The 13,615-nt window shown below is 40.9% G+C and overlaps 1 protein-coding gene across 7 annotated transcripts in view; it reads right to left on the bottom strand.

Annotated features, from left to right (window-relative positions):
* APBA1 (amyloid beta precursor protein binding family A member 1) overlaps positions 1-12,100 on the bottom strand; it is a 104,279-nt gene extending 92,179 nt beyond the window's left edge. For all 7 annotated transcript variants that reach the window (XM_048503156.1, XM_048503160.1, XM_048503161.1 and 4 more), the window contains exon 1: positions 11,878-12,100. The gene's annotated coding sequence lies outside the window, so the exon portion shown is untranslated. The remainder of the gene's footprint in view (positions 1-11,877) is intronic.
* Between the last annotated feature and the right edge of the window lie 1,515 nt (positions 12,101-13,615).

Below are 13,615 nucleotides of genomic sequence, written 5' to 3'. Positions count from 1 at the left end.
CTCTATTTTAAAAATTTAGGTATTAACATAATTTTCCAACCAGAACTGTTTTTGTTGAATATAATTGATAGCATAATGAAAAAAACAGAGTAAAATTTTGCTTTTATACATGATTATGGCAGCCAGATTACTGATTGCGAAAAACTGGAAAAAGATGAATGCCCCATCGATAGAAGATTGGATTTTACTGCTCATTGATTTTGCTTCTCGTGATAAACTATCGAATATCTTAAAACAGAAGAATGAGAAAATTACCAAAAATATTTGGCAACCATTTAATGTGTACCTTCAAACTAACACTGAATGTAAAAATATGTTAACTTACCTTCAATGTTAGTAATTTTCTAAACAATTTAAATAAGACATAACGTTTGGATATTGAGTCAAAGATTCATTTAACTGGAAGTCATTTCTTTTTAATGTTTTGTTTTCTTTGTGTGTTTGTTTATGATTTATTTATAGATTCGATTCAGAATATTAAGAGTTGAGTTTATATGAGGTATGTATTTATGAATCAATTGTATTGTTAACCTATATTGGATATGTACCATTTAAATGGAAATAAAATGCATTTTAAAAAAACAAGCTTGCTCCCTTTTCGACATGACATCCCTTTAAATATTTAAACATAGCTATCATATTCATCCTCCCCTTTGCTTCTCCAGACTGAACATCCCCAGCTCCTTAACTCTGTCTTCATAGGGCATGGATTCCAGACCTTTTACCATTTTGGTTGCCCTCCTCTGGACACATTGCAGCTTGTCAATATCCTTCTTAAAATGTGGTGCCCAGAACTGAACACCGTACTCTAGGTGAGGTCTGACCAATGCAGGGTAGAGTGGTAGAGTGGTACAATTACTTCCCTCGATTTACACACTCTACTCTTATTGATGCATCACGGAATTGCACTGGCTTTCTTGGCTGCCACATCACACTGCTGACTCATGTTCAGTTTGTGGTCTACTAAGACTCCCAAATCCCTTTCACATGTACTGTTGTCAAGCCAGATGTCACCCATCCTATATCTGTGCATTTCATTTTTTCTGCCCAAATGTAGAATCTCACATTTATCTCTGTTGAAATTCATTTTGTTAGTTTTGGCCCAGCTCACTAATCTGTCCAGATCATTTTGAATCCTGCCCCTGTCCTCCAGTGTATTAGCTACCCCTCCTAATTTGGTATCATCTGCAAATTTGATTAACATGCCCTCTATTGCATTATCCAAGTCATTGATAAAAATATTGAATAGCACTAGGCCCAGGACAGAACCCTGTGGCACTCCACTACTCACTGGAGTAGATTATAATTACAGTGTATCTCAACAATCATCTATTGCCACATGTATTACTTAGGAAACTTGGATATGATGCCTATTTCAATTTTTTAAAAGGAATTTAGAAATCTGACAGTTACTACACCTTTCTGACCTTTTCATAAGATCGAATTGCTACATTCCCACTTCTCTACTCTGTAATGTTTTATTTTTGTGTTCCCCTTCTTGTGTGGCCATTTTATAGAAAATGGAAATTAGAAAGCACAAAAGAAAACACCCATAAACCTAATCTTTCTTCCCAATGGAGACCCAGTGCAGTTTACACTGTTCTTCTCCATTTTAGCCTCACAATACCTCTGCGAAGTATGCTAGGCTGAGAGCATATGACCGGCCCAAGGTCACCCAGCAAGCTTCCATGGCAGGCAGGATCTAAATCTGAGTCTCTCAGACTCCGGTTGACCTCCATCTTCTATATAAAATGGGATTCAAGAGACATAGCTAAAGTGAGCCACAGAAGGCACACAAAGTACCATTTCCAAGAACTGGCAGGCCACAACTCTTTCCTAAGTGTATATTTCAGAGCCATATTCATTGCAGCAATCTTGACATTATTTTACAGAATCATGGATCAGCGTGGCCAAATCATCTGAGTCTATGTAACAAACGAGTTTGTGAATCAGGTGCAGATGATAGGCCACCATGCCTTCCAAGCAGCAAGGCAGGATCCAAGCTCTTAACCAGCTCTGAAAAAGCCAACGTCACTTCATGTAGGAAAAGGAAAGTCAGTCCCTAGAATATCAGCCTTCTCAGTATTACCGCTGTCTTGTTGGATTCAGCTTCAGAATTGCATGATTTTCCGTCTCATTGTTATCATGACTGTTTCTCATTGTTACCGTGAACCTTCTAGTTCATGATATCACTGGCAAAAATGCTAGAAGGGATCAATCACATTCAATTTCTGTCCTTCATTGAATGACATTTTACTGTCCTTAAAATAGGAGCAACTTTTTTTTCTCCACCTGAATAAGTTTTGAGGACACACGTGAAGATAAATGTAATTCTGAATAATGCAGGGGGGTTTAGAAAGATTTTTTAGCTACATATAGCTTATGTTGTCCCCATAATAATCAGATGCTGTTTTTCAAAGGCAGAAATAGTAATATACAGTGGAAAACTATTTAAATCTTGCTTAGAATTAAAAAGAGGGAATCTTATAATGGAATGCACCAAACATTGATGAAACTATTATAAACATTGGATTCTTAGCTGGGTAACATAAATCATTTCCATGTGTAGCTGCTGTTTGTGGGATTACCACTTAGAACTGATCTAACTTTTACATTCATTGTTTCAACTTTTTAATATATACTGAAAATAATATGGGATCTGAGGATCAGCAGCAAGATAAAGCAACATCACTCTTATATTCAAGATGACCCAGCTGTGAAAGAGCATGTATAAAAGACTCAAAGGAAAGCCAAATACTTGTACGCATACTCTTTTAGTTAACATGTATCCTCATATGTGCTCCTACATAAGGAAGTATTATAAATGAGCATTTTGTCCTACAAAATCTGCACGGTGTTCATAAATCTTTATGATTTGGAAACTTTCAAAGAGTTAGCACGGCCAATGCTCATCCAAAGTACCTTGGCACTGCTTGTTCAGTCGCCACTTGGAGACAAACAATAACTTCTGAAGTAGCTGAAGCAGAAGTATCTTATGAGTGCCAGTGTGGTGTTGTGGTTAAGAGCAGGTGGATTCTAATCTGGAGAACCAGGTTTTATTCCCCACTCCTCCACCTGAGTAGCGGAGGCTTATCTGGTCAACCAGATGTGTTTCTGCACTCCTACGTTCCTGCTGGGTAACCTTGGGCTAGTTACAGTTCTTCGGAACTCTCTCAGCCCCACCTACCTCACAAGGTGTCTGTTGTGGGGAGAGGAAGGGAAAGGAGCTTGTAAGCCTCCTTGAGTCTCCTTGCAGGAGAGAAAGGTGGGGTATAAATGCAAACTCTTCTTCTCCAGCACAAAGGTCCCCAGACATCAAGTTCTGCCAGTTATGGTGATAAGAGATGGAACATGATCTACATATACTTCTTGGGCATGAACATATACAGAAAGTTATTAACATGGACATTTTTGCCATAGGCTGATGGAAACCTGACATACATTTGCAAACATTGTCTGCAGGTTCACAAACCCAAGTACTTTCAATTGATGTCTCCAACATCTTTATTAAATTATACTTTCAAATGTTTCTGTATTTGCAAGTATATTCCTTCTCTCATGTTCACACACAGCAACATCTGTAATCTCCCTGCATAATTCTGCAAGAGACATACATTTTTTTCTCATGCCAACAGTCAGAACATATTGATGTGGATACAAATCCTTTCTTCCCTAGCTGATCCACTTATACCCTTCCTGTCCAACTACCAGAGGACCATCAGACCTGACTCTGAATTGGAACACCCTTAGTAGTAAATTCATCAACTTTACTGAAAATCTAATTAAAAACTGGACTCTCCCTGAAAATCTAATTAAAAACTCATCTAAGCCATTTGCCACTATATCGTTCTCTTCTAAGAACAGAATTCCACTTTGCCCAGGAAGATTACCACACTTAGAATTGCCAGAAGGTCAAAGTTTCCTATATTAGTCTGTCCAAACTAGGCCCCTCTTCCAGTGTTCTCTGAACTGCCTTTAGTTTGGTTGCACTGTGCCCAACATCATATCTCTCTGCATCCAACACAGGCATTGAATCCTGCTTCCTTGGACCAGAGGCGTAGCTAGGGAAAATGGAGCCAGGGACAAAATCTGAGTTTTGCGCCCCCAACATATGGGTAGCCTTCCTCCCCCACCACGACCAAACAACATTTTTTGCACCAGGTCATCTCAAAGTCATCATCATACAATACTTTCAATGTTTTTTTTAATCTAGGGAGCCAGGATTTTCCCTTTAAATCCACTCAAAAGGGGGTGGATTTAAAGAGAGAACCTGGGGAAAATTTGAGGGTGCCTGTCAGGGGAGCAATGTTTAAGCTAATAGTACCAAAATTTTCGGCTATCTTCAGGAGACTCTCCTGATGAAACCTCCCAGGTGTAGTGAAGTTTGGTTCAGGGGGTCCAAAGTTATGGACCCTCAAAAGGATAGCCCCATCTACTGTTAGCTCCCATTGGAAACAATAGAGGCACCCCTTTTGGGGGTCCATAACTTTGGACCCCCTGAACCAACCTTCACCAAACCTAGGTGGTATCAGCAGGAGACTATCCTTATGGTATCACCTAGGTTTAGTGAAGTTTGATTCAGGGGTCCAAAGTTATGGACCCTCAAAATGGTAGCCCCATCTACTATTAGCTCCCATTTGAAACAATGAAGGATAGGGTCACCCCGTTTGGGGGTCCATAGCTTTGGACCCCGTGAACTAAACTTCACCAAACTTGGCTGGTATCATCAGGAGAGGCACCTGATGATAGCCTGAAATTTTGCTGCTGCTAGCCTAAAAACTGTGCCACCTGCAGGCCAAAAATGGAAAAAACTAAAAAATACAAAAAGCCACAAACGAACCGGCAATTTTTGCGCCCCCCACAAGGGGGCCCCCAGGACATTTGTCCCCGGATGTCCCTATTGTAGCTACGCCTCTGCCTTGGACCTTCTTCTTCTGGATCAGGTAAATATCCCCCTCCCTGAAATGACCTCTGCTATTCCAAACCTACCCTATCTTTAACTCTACCTAAATCTTAGGCTTCTTGTGACTCTGTGTGTATATTTTTGCCAAACTGCATGCATACTTTTTATTATTTTTACTCTTTAATCAAATCATTAAAACTTCAGTCAAATTCTGTTTCCTGCAGGTTTCTAAGGGAACAACCCCTGTTGATGGTAAAGATCCCAGTAGACTAGCCTCTTGCATTGCGAGGTCTGTCCCTACTAATTCCCCAACCTAAATGGGACAGACCCCCTCACACACTAATTTGGGGTCAACAACTAAAGTAGGAGGCTTGGAATAACTAAACAATTAAAGTACAAGGCTTGGAATAAATAATTAAATGTGGTGCTGAAGATCATGAAGGGGACAGAATTCATGGACAATTAAGGATCACTGCAATGTGTGAACGCACAGCAACATTATGATTTTCAAGAAAGTGCTGTTTGGCAAAGCACAGAAATACATGAATACCAACCATGTATTATCAGAAAGCAGTGAATCAGCCAGCATCATGATTGCCAAGGGATATAAAAGGAGTAACTACTGCTCTGGGCATTATTAGAGTGCCAAGCAAAAACTGCTCAAACTGTTGCTTCCCAAGGAGTGGCATGAAAGGAGTTCAAATTAAATTTTCTTATGAGAAACAAAAAAAAAGACCTGAATTTTGGGCCATGATCTTCCTCAGGGAGTGAGCTGGGAAATCATTCATAATGACCTGCTTATAAAGGCACAAATCAATCCTGCTGAACAGCATCAGTATAAAGCAGCACACATTGATAATGCATTTGATATTTAAGTGCACAAACCAAATTTCCACATAATTACATTTACATATAATCAGGAGGATACTCTTAAAAGTATGGTTTAGAATATAGAAGTGTCAAAAATTATTTTGTTGAAGATGTCCTCTTTAAAATACAATCGATTGTCAAATTGTCAACATTCTTTTGCATTAATCTTACTATATTATGCATTATTGGTTTACTTGAGTGTAACTACTTTTCAGTTTGATTTATGGTATGATAAATAATTATAGTGTTCAACAGTGTGTGCATGTGCATCTCACTCTCTCTGCAGATCTGGACATTCAGCTACTCTATCGAGTCCATGAACTCAGAGGAATCTAGACCTTCTGGGAAAACCTCTCCTGGACACAGGATTCCCTCAGCAATTTCTTACAGAAATTTAATCTATAACTTTATTACTAAAAAGGATCTTTAAATGAACACAATTCAATGGATTCAAACTCAGTGATAAATATTGGGTTTTGCTCTGCTAAAATTTTCACAGCCAGAGAGATGTTTCTTATAGGATGCAATTCTGTACAAGCAGTAGAGTTCAAATTGGGCAATGAAAAACACATCGTTTGTCTTCAATCAGTACTAATTTAGGGCTTAATGCTGGTAAAATTCATATTCTGTTACTTTTAGAAGCAACTTCATAAAGCTTTTGGCCATCATTTACTTAATATTTATTTATTCTTCCAACTTCTATCCTGCCCTTTCCCAATCTAGTGAGGCTCAGCGTGGCTCCCAACAAATTCCAGCAACAATTAAAACCACATCACTTACAACTTAAAATACTCAATACAAATGGTTCTCTGAAATCGTATAACAATGGGTAACCAGTCAAAGAGGAGAAGAATACAGAAAAGGGGGAATAACAGGATTCCCTCAATAAAGGAAAGGATAAGGAATAACAAGTAGGCAAAATATACGTAAATAAGTAAAAGGGGAGGGAGGACAGCTAAGATGGAAACTGTCACTGTCCTCAACCATAGGCCTGGCGGAACATCTCAATCTTTCAGGCCCTGCAGAATTGCATCTAGTTCTGCAGCGCTTAGGTCTCACTTCAAAGAGAGTTTCACCAGACCAGAACAAGAGCCAAGAAGGGCATGCTCAGGACAGTTGGATGTTTTTTGGGCTAGGGACCACCAATAAGTTGTTACTAGCTGAGCATAGTGCTGTTTGGAGGGTGACTCGGGAGAGGCAGCACCACAGGCATGAGGGCCCAAGACCATTTAGGGCTTTAAAGGTCAATAGCAAAACCCTGAACCTGATAAGGTACTTAACCTGATGGGGCTACCCTTTCTGGACTAGTTGAAGTTTCCAGAGTAACCTCAAGGGTATCCCTGCATAGGGACAGTTAAAGTAGTCTAATCCAGAGGGGATTATTGCATGGATCAAGACAAGATAGAAAGGGCCTCAGTTGCCTCACCTGGTTAAGATAGAAAAAATGTACAGGGAAGATACAGGACTACATCTTTTCCCTCTACAGTTTGGGCATGGAGGCTGATTTTGAGCAAAAAAATGCTAGAGGGGAAAGATGCTCACAATCTATTCTTCCTGCAAAGTCTTGTTTTGGCTTCTTTTTTTTAGGAGGAAGGAACACTATATACCTGGAGGCTTCCCCCTATCTATATGATTTGGACATTCAGTCACTTAGGAGGGCTTTCACACTTGCCAGATGTGATGTCCTTCCATCAGAAATGCTAGAGGGCAGATATAAGAAAATTTCATACATCGACAGGCTGTGTCCATGTGAAATGGGGGAAATAGAGACCCTGATACATATCTTCTTACGATGCCCCATTCATAAAGAATCTATATAGATAGATAGATATTTGGTCTGGAAATGTACATTGTGAATCTTATATTTTATATTTGATACCGTTTGGTCTATGACCGTAATAAATATATTGATTGATAGATATATACCTGGGGGTGACATTAAGGATCTCCAAAATTTTCTTTTGTTGTAGCCAAGTGTGGAATATGGAAGATAGAGGGATAAGAAGCACATACATCTATAATGTTAAGTTTCAACAGCACACCATTACAAAAATCCAAAAGCTGACATTATGTCACTATACATAACAACAACATTGTGTGGAACTTTGACAATAAGGAAGCCCCAGGACACCATTGTCAACATTCATTATAATAGGTATGCCTGCTTTCAGTCAAACTTTGAAAATAAACACCTTCTCTTGAAGGTCAGGCAAACAGGCAACATCTTGTTTTATTTCTTTTAAAATATATCAAAAAATCAGATGGCCAAATGACACAGCCCAAGAAAGATAAAAAGCTGAATTAAATCTGCAAAGATTGTTCTGTCAGGGACTACTTCAACTCTCCAAAGAATTGCACTTGCCTGTTAACTATGACAGCTAAGGAACTGATGTTTAAATCCTTGAGATAGGTAGGTCAGTAGCATAATAGTGGTCTTCCACAACAGTGCAGGTGGTAAAATTCTGGGAATATCTTAGCCTCTACCACTCTGCGCCACTGAAGAAGAACAGTAGACAACAGGAAGCAGAAAATTTGCTGCTCAGGGGACACAGCTGTAGTACAGTGCTAGAATACAGCTACTGAGCAGCATAGGAAACCTGGACCTAGCAAGTGACATCATCACTTTTCACTCACTCCATGTTGTACTAGTCACTGTGTAGCTGTGTGCCTACATGGTGTTGTGGTCATGACTGTAGAAGCTCCACTGCCACTTCCTGTCATCCACCAGCAAGGGCACTGCACTGCTTTCCTCCTTTGCCTGCCACCCCATTGAGCTACCTCTAATGGATTTTATTGTTTTCACTGATGATTTCAGAATTATCATTTATAAATCATTATTTCAACTCAAGCTGTGGAGCAGCATACAAGTTGAAAAAAATAAGCATGCCATTGTATACAATTGTTTCTTTAGGATGACTTGAAAATAAAGAGTAAAGACAGTAAACAAGCTGGTGCCCAACAAACAGTCCAAGAACAGCTGAACCTAAGTAGATGCAAATGTCATCAGTAATCAAATGGATGAGTTCTGTACAAGGAGAGCATAAGTATAATAAATATTTTTGAGAAAACAAATATATTTTAACATTTAATAAAAACAGGCAAATTATAAATATGTGAATTAGTCAAATGTATAACCCATCATTAAATGCATGTATCTGGTTTCAGTGAATCCTATTTCAAGGATATGAGCTTAGGATTTTCATCTCAGTAACATTCATTTTTAATATGTCTACTTTTCACAAGATACACTGTCTTCCTTAGAATCCACTTTCCCAGCAATCTAGTAGTCTCTATCCAACAGGTCAAACTATTAATATACTCCATCTTTTTTTTTTAGCTTCCTAAAATGCTAGGCTTTACATCTGGTAGAAGACAAAACAGTCAAAATGCATTACTGCTATTTTCAATCAAGCCAAATGCATTAGTGCACAAGAACATAGCTGCAAGCCAGAGTAGTTACAAAATAGGTTCAATAATTCTGTAAATTACAGAATTCAAAGGTACCACAACTACAGTTACTTAAAAAATCAGTTCAGATTACTGTAACCTACATTCAGTCATTTTGTACAGCAAATACAACATAATTCTTTCAACTTTATTCTTTATCACAATTTATACTCTCTTCACAATCTTCAAGCGAACAAGGGTAGCCTCAGAGAGTTAGAAAGCGAGAGTAGTTAGGGCAATCCATTCTTTGAACAGCTCCCTGCTAGGATACCTGAGACTTTTAAACTGAGCAACAAAAATACAGAATAAACTTTTCTCATCACTTCATCCCTATACCAAGAATAGCTTCTCCGGCCAAATTTCTGTTTGTTGTTCGGCTTAAGGCACAAGGAGGGCCCAACTATTTTTTAAAAAAAGTTTATCTGCTAACAATTTACATTTGAAATGGATTAGCAGAAATGCTCCTGATATATACGAAAGAGAAGAAGAAGAAATGTGGTACAGGTATTTGTGGAAAATGGAAAAATGTAATATGCCTGTGCTGCTTTCATTTTCAGGATGATGTTAACTCATATCTGTGCTTTAAAACATGCTGAAAGAAGGCGTTTTAATAGTGATTAATAGCTCGAGGGATATTGCTCTTCTAAAACAACATACAAAAGCCTACTATGGAAATAAAGGGCAATCAAATATTTAAGGTTACTCTCAGTCAGAACAAGTGTATTCCTTGGATCCAAGTGTACTTTCTTCCTCATGAAGTCCAATCCAACTCCTGATTTGCTTCAAAATAAGCCCCACTGTGTTCACTGGTAAATGTGTACAAGACTGGAGATTCTTCCACACACACTCCAACCCTACTCATAATCTATTCCACAGTAAGCCCCACTCAGTTCCCAGGTAAATCCATCATGACTGGAACCTCAATATGTTTAGGAAAGGTTATGTGAATCCAACCCTGTCCTAAAAGGAACAAAACAGTGCCATCAGATGTATACCTGATATCTGAAGATTCTGAAATGACTTTCAGGTTTAAGTCAAAGGTGAAATCTTCTATATTTTTAGTTACTGTCAAAAACTCAAGCAAAGCTGCACATCATAAATGAACTCACACTTACACATCTGTATTTCACAGCCTCTAATGACAATGACAGTATGTTATATATGTGCATTAGAAGAAATGACAGGCATAGCCTGCGCACATAGGAAAAGGCTTCTCATTTTGACAGCAGTGCAGTAAACATAAGGCAGTGACTCAGATACTGTCCAGATGATTGTCAGCTGGATCTCTGAAAAATGTAATCAAAGGGATGTCTAAATATGGCTGGTTGTGCACATCCATACCTTTAGGCACACCTCTAGGATGGAAATAAGCTGCATACCTCAAGGTTAAAAATGACCGCCACATGGTCTGATGCCCAACCCTGAATTTGATTGTGCCTAATTAGCAAGAGGGGGTGGAAGCCTTTCCTTAATGCTTTGTAACGTCTACTTTTTTTAGATGAGGTGCTCTATAAATATTCTTAGAAATCTTAAATGTCACTCTTTAAAGCTAACTCAATGCATCCTTCCTAATGAACCACCCGTGATGGGATGGGAATCAATCTCAGTTACAGGCAAAATACTTAAGTGAAACAATGCTTCAATCATAACGACCTCTACAATTAACAGGTGACAATATAGGCCACCCGGATGAAGTTTAAGTTAAATACTGAGGAACAAAGCAGGACGCCTCAGTCCTCCAGAACTGGTATGTGTCAATAGCGGCAGGTCCCCTCTCCCCGGCTTTAGCAAGCAGAATGCCACACAAACCCGAGGCTGTAGTAGCACGCAAGGGGCGCTCTTTCGGTCCAGGGATGCTGTCAGGAAGGGGACCAGCAGCGCCCCCTTCAGGACGTGATTTGTCTTCGCCCCCACCCCCGCCCCATTTACCATGTGTATGCCCTGTTGCAATTTGCCGCTCCCCACTTCTGTGCTCTGAAATCTATGCCGAATCCCGCGTTATGAGTTCCAGCAGCAGCAACCCTGACCGCTCTCATTGGTTTCATAGCAATAATCTACACCCGCAGGTCATTAACTCCCTCCGCCTCAGTCTCTGCGTGTAGCAAGACCTTAGAGAACCAGTCGTGTGTCTGTGCCTTGCCTTGCATCGCAGTACTAAGACCCATCCATCTGCCTCTCCCCCAGTTTTTAGTATTCCCCCACCTCCTGGCAAAAATACCTCTTCAGTGATGCAGTCATCATATGCTTCTGCCACAGCACATTAAATTGTGAGTCCAGGGACTTCCACAACATTTTACCCTCCTAGTCGCAGCATCCAATTGGATGGGGTGAAAGCTTGTGGATGCATTGAATTGAAGGAAGAATTGTATGAAGACCCCACTCTCTATCGATCCCACAGGTTGGACTATACGGGCACACACACTGGCGCGCATGCACCCGGCTGCAACACACACATGCATCTAACCCAGGCCCTTGCGCCGAGCAAGCCCCCCATATCTCCGGCAAACCTCTGCACTATCCATCATCCCCGTCAATTACCACCAGCCTTCCTCCGTGACACCCTCACTCCTCCCTTGATTCAGCGAACCACCAGCTCGCCCCCCCCCCCCCCCCCCCCCCCCGGCGCCAGCGGGAGAGAGGAGCCGCCTCGGGATTACCTTTTTTTGCTCGGGGTTTGTGCGCCAACTCCACTCACTGCGCACAGCTGCAGCAGGTCTGACACGGATGCGGATGGCAGCAGCTGCGCGCTGGTGGGCAGGAAACCTGAGCAGACGCTTTCACTTCAGCCGCTAGCCCGGCCTCCCGCTCCACCATCTTCCTCCTCCTCCTCCTCCGCTTACTCCACCCGGGCTCTGCTCCGCAGCCACCCGCGGTAGCGCCTCATCCTGCTCCCGCCTCTTACTCCTCCCTCAACCCGCCTCCGAGGCTCTCCGCGTGACTTCGGTGTGGGCGGCCCGGCCGCTGTTCTAGCTGTCTTTCTTCAGCTGCGCACCGGTGGAGAGTAAACGACAGGGCCTGGGTGGGTTTTGTGGTGGCCACCGGTTAACTAAGTGCTGTCCTGAAGCCGCAAAGACTAGCTGCTGCTGCAGGCGTCCGCCTCTCTCTGCTTATTACGGGCCTCTGCGCTATAGTCTCCTAAGCAAGGCCGGCGAATATTGTCGCTAGGTTAGAAGGGAAAGGCTTGCTGCGGACATGAATGTCATAGGAAAGGAACAAATGCATCTGAAAGCAGCAGCAGCCGCCACCTCCACGGGCCACCTGGCCTTTCCAAATATTCAGAAAGCGTGCCCGCATAGCTTGAAAGGGGAACGTCTCTACCTTCAGGTTAGGTTTAGCCCACCCGCCTTTTCTCCACCTTTAGGTCCCAGCCTGACATCTGACATAACAAGGAGGAAAAGCGAGTCTCAAAACGTAAGGAAAATACACTTTATTTAGCAAATGGTAAAGCATAGCCCTTTCTACGGCTGCCCTATTTTTCCCCTAGCAAAGCGCCTGCATGCTAGGAAGACTCAGTAGGTTCACTGCTTGTTGAATTCTAGCCTGTCTGCTGTAAAGCAAGTTACTCATTTCATGAAGGTGTACTTTTCGTCCAAGACGCAATAGATGTGAACACTGAATGGTCAGGAAATTGCTGTTGCAAGTAAGATACATGAATTTATTTACTTTTACAAGTATTATATTTTATCCAAAAGATATTAAATTGTCAAAGTCAGAACCACTTCCAAAAATAGCCCCAGAAAGCTCCACAGAAGCTAGCCAGATTCTTATACTTAAAGACAGCTCACCAGGAACAGAAAAGACTTTGTAGTGCATGTCTCATGATGATCAATGGCCATTCATTTAAAAAAAAGCTTTAAAATTTAATAGGGACTATATAGAATGATGTTACATGTCAAATGCAAAATAATCTCAATGCTGGGTGCAATACCTTTTTATAACTTGCAAGCATTATTCCTTCTATACAATGTTGTGGGTAAATTTTTCATATATTTTGATTAAAATTTGATAATGCAACCTGGGGCTGAAAAACATTTCAGGGACAGAAGCAAATCCACGTTGGTCATTGCTGATCTATACACTTTCCAGGATATGAGAACCAAAACTCAAACGATGCCTTTTACTACGGTAGCAGTTCGGTCTGCTGTGGTTTGCGGGAAGAGGAAGTAGCATACTTCCATTTTAGAAAAGAGTCCCAAAAGAATGTTAGCATAAAATATTCAATTTTGAACACCGTCTTTGTTGAAAACTTTCTGTGCACTGCAAACACGGCTGTTCGAACAAGTAGCATTCCATCACCCCATATGACTATCAGCAAAATTTGCTTTTTTTATGGGAAAACATTTCAGGTGAGAAAATGACTGATGAAGAAGTAGGAGTGGGCTGTTCTAATCCTGC

This window comes from Sphaerodactylus townsendi, linkage group LG07 (assembly GCF_021028975.2).
Source record: "Sphaerodactylus townsendi isolate TG3544 linkage group LG07, MPM_Stown_v2.3, whole genome shotgun sequence".
Taxonomy (NCBI): domain Eukaryota; kingdom Metazoa; phylum Chordata; class Lepidosauria; order Squamata; family Sphaerodactylidae; genus Sphaerodactylus; species Sphaerodactylus townsendi.
The sequence above is the reverse complement of the archived record's forward strand: the minus strand, read 5'-3'. Positions and strand labels throughout refer to the sequence as shown.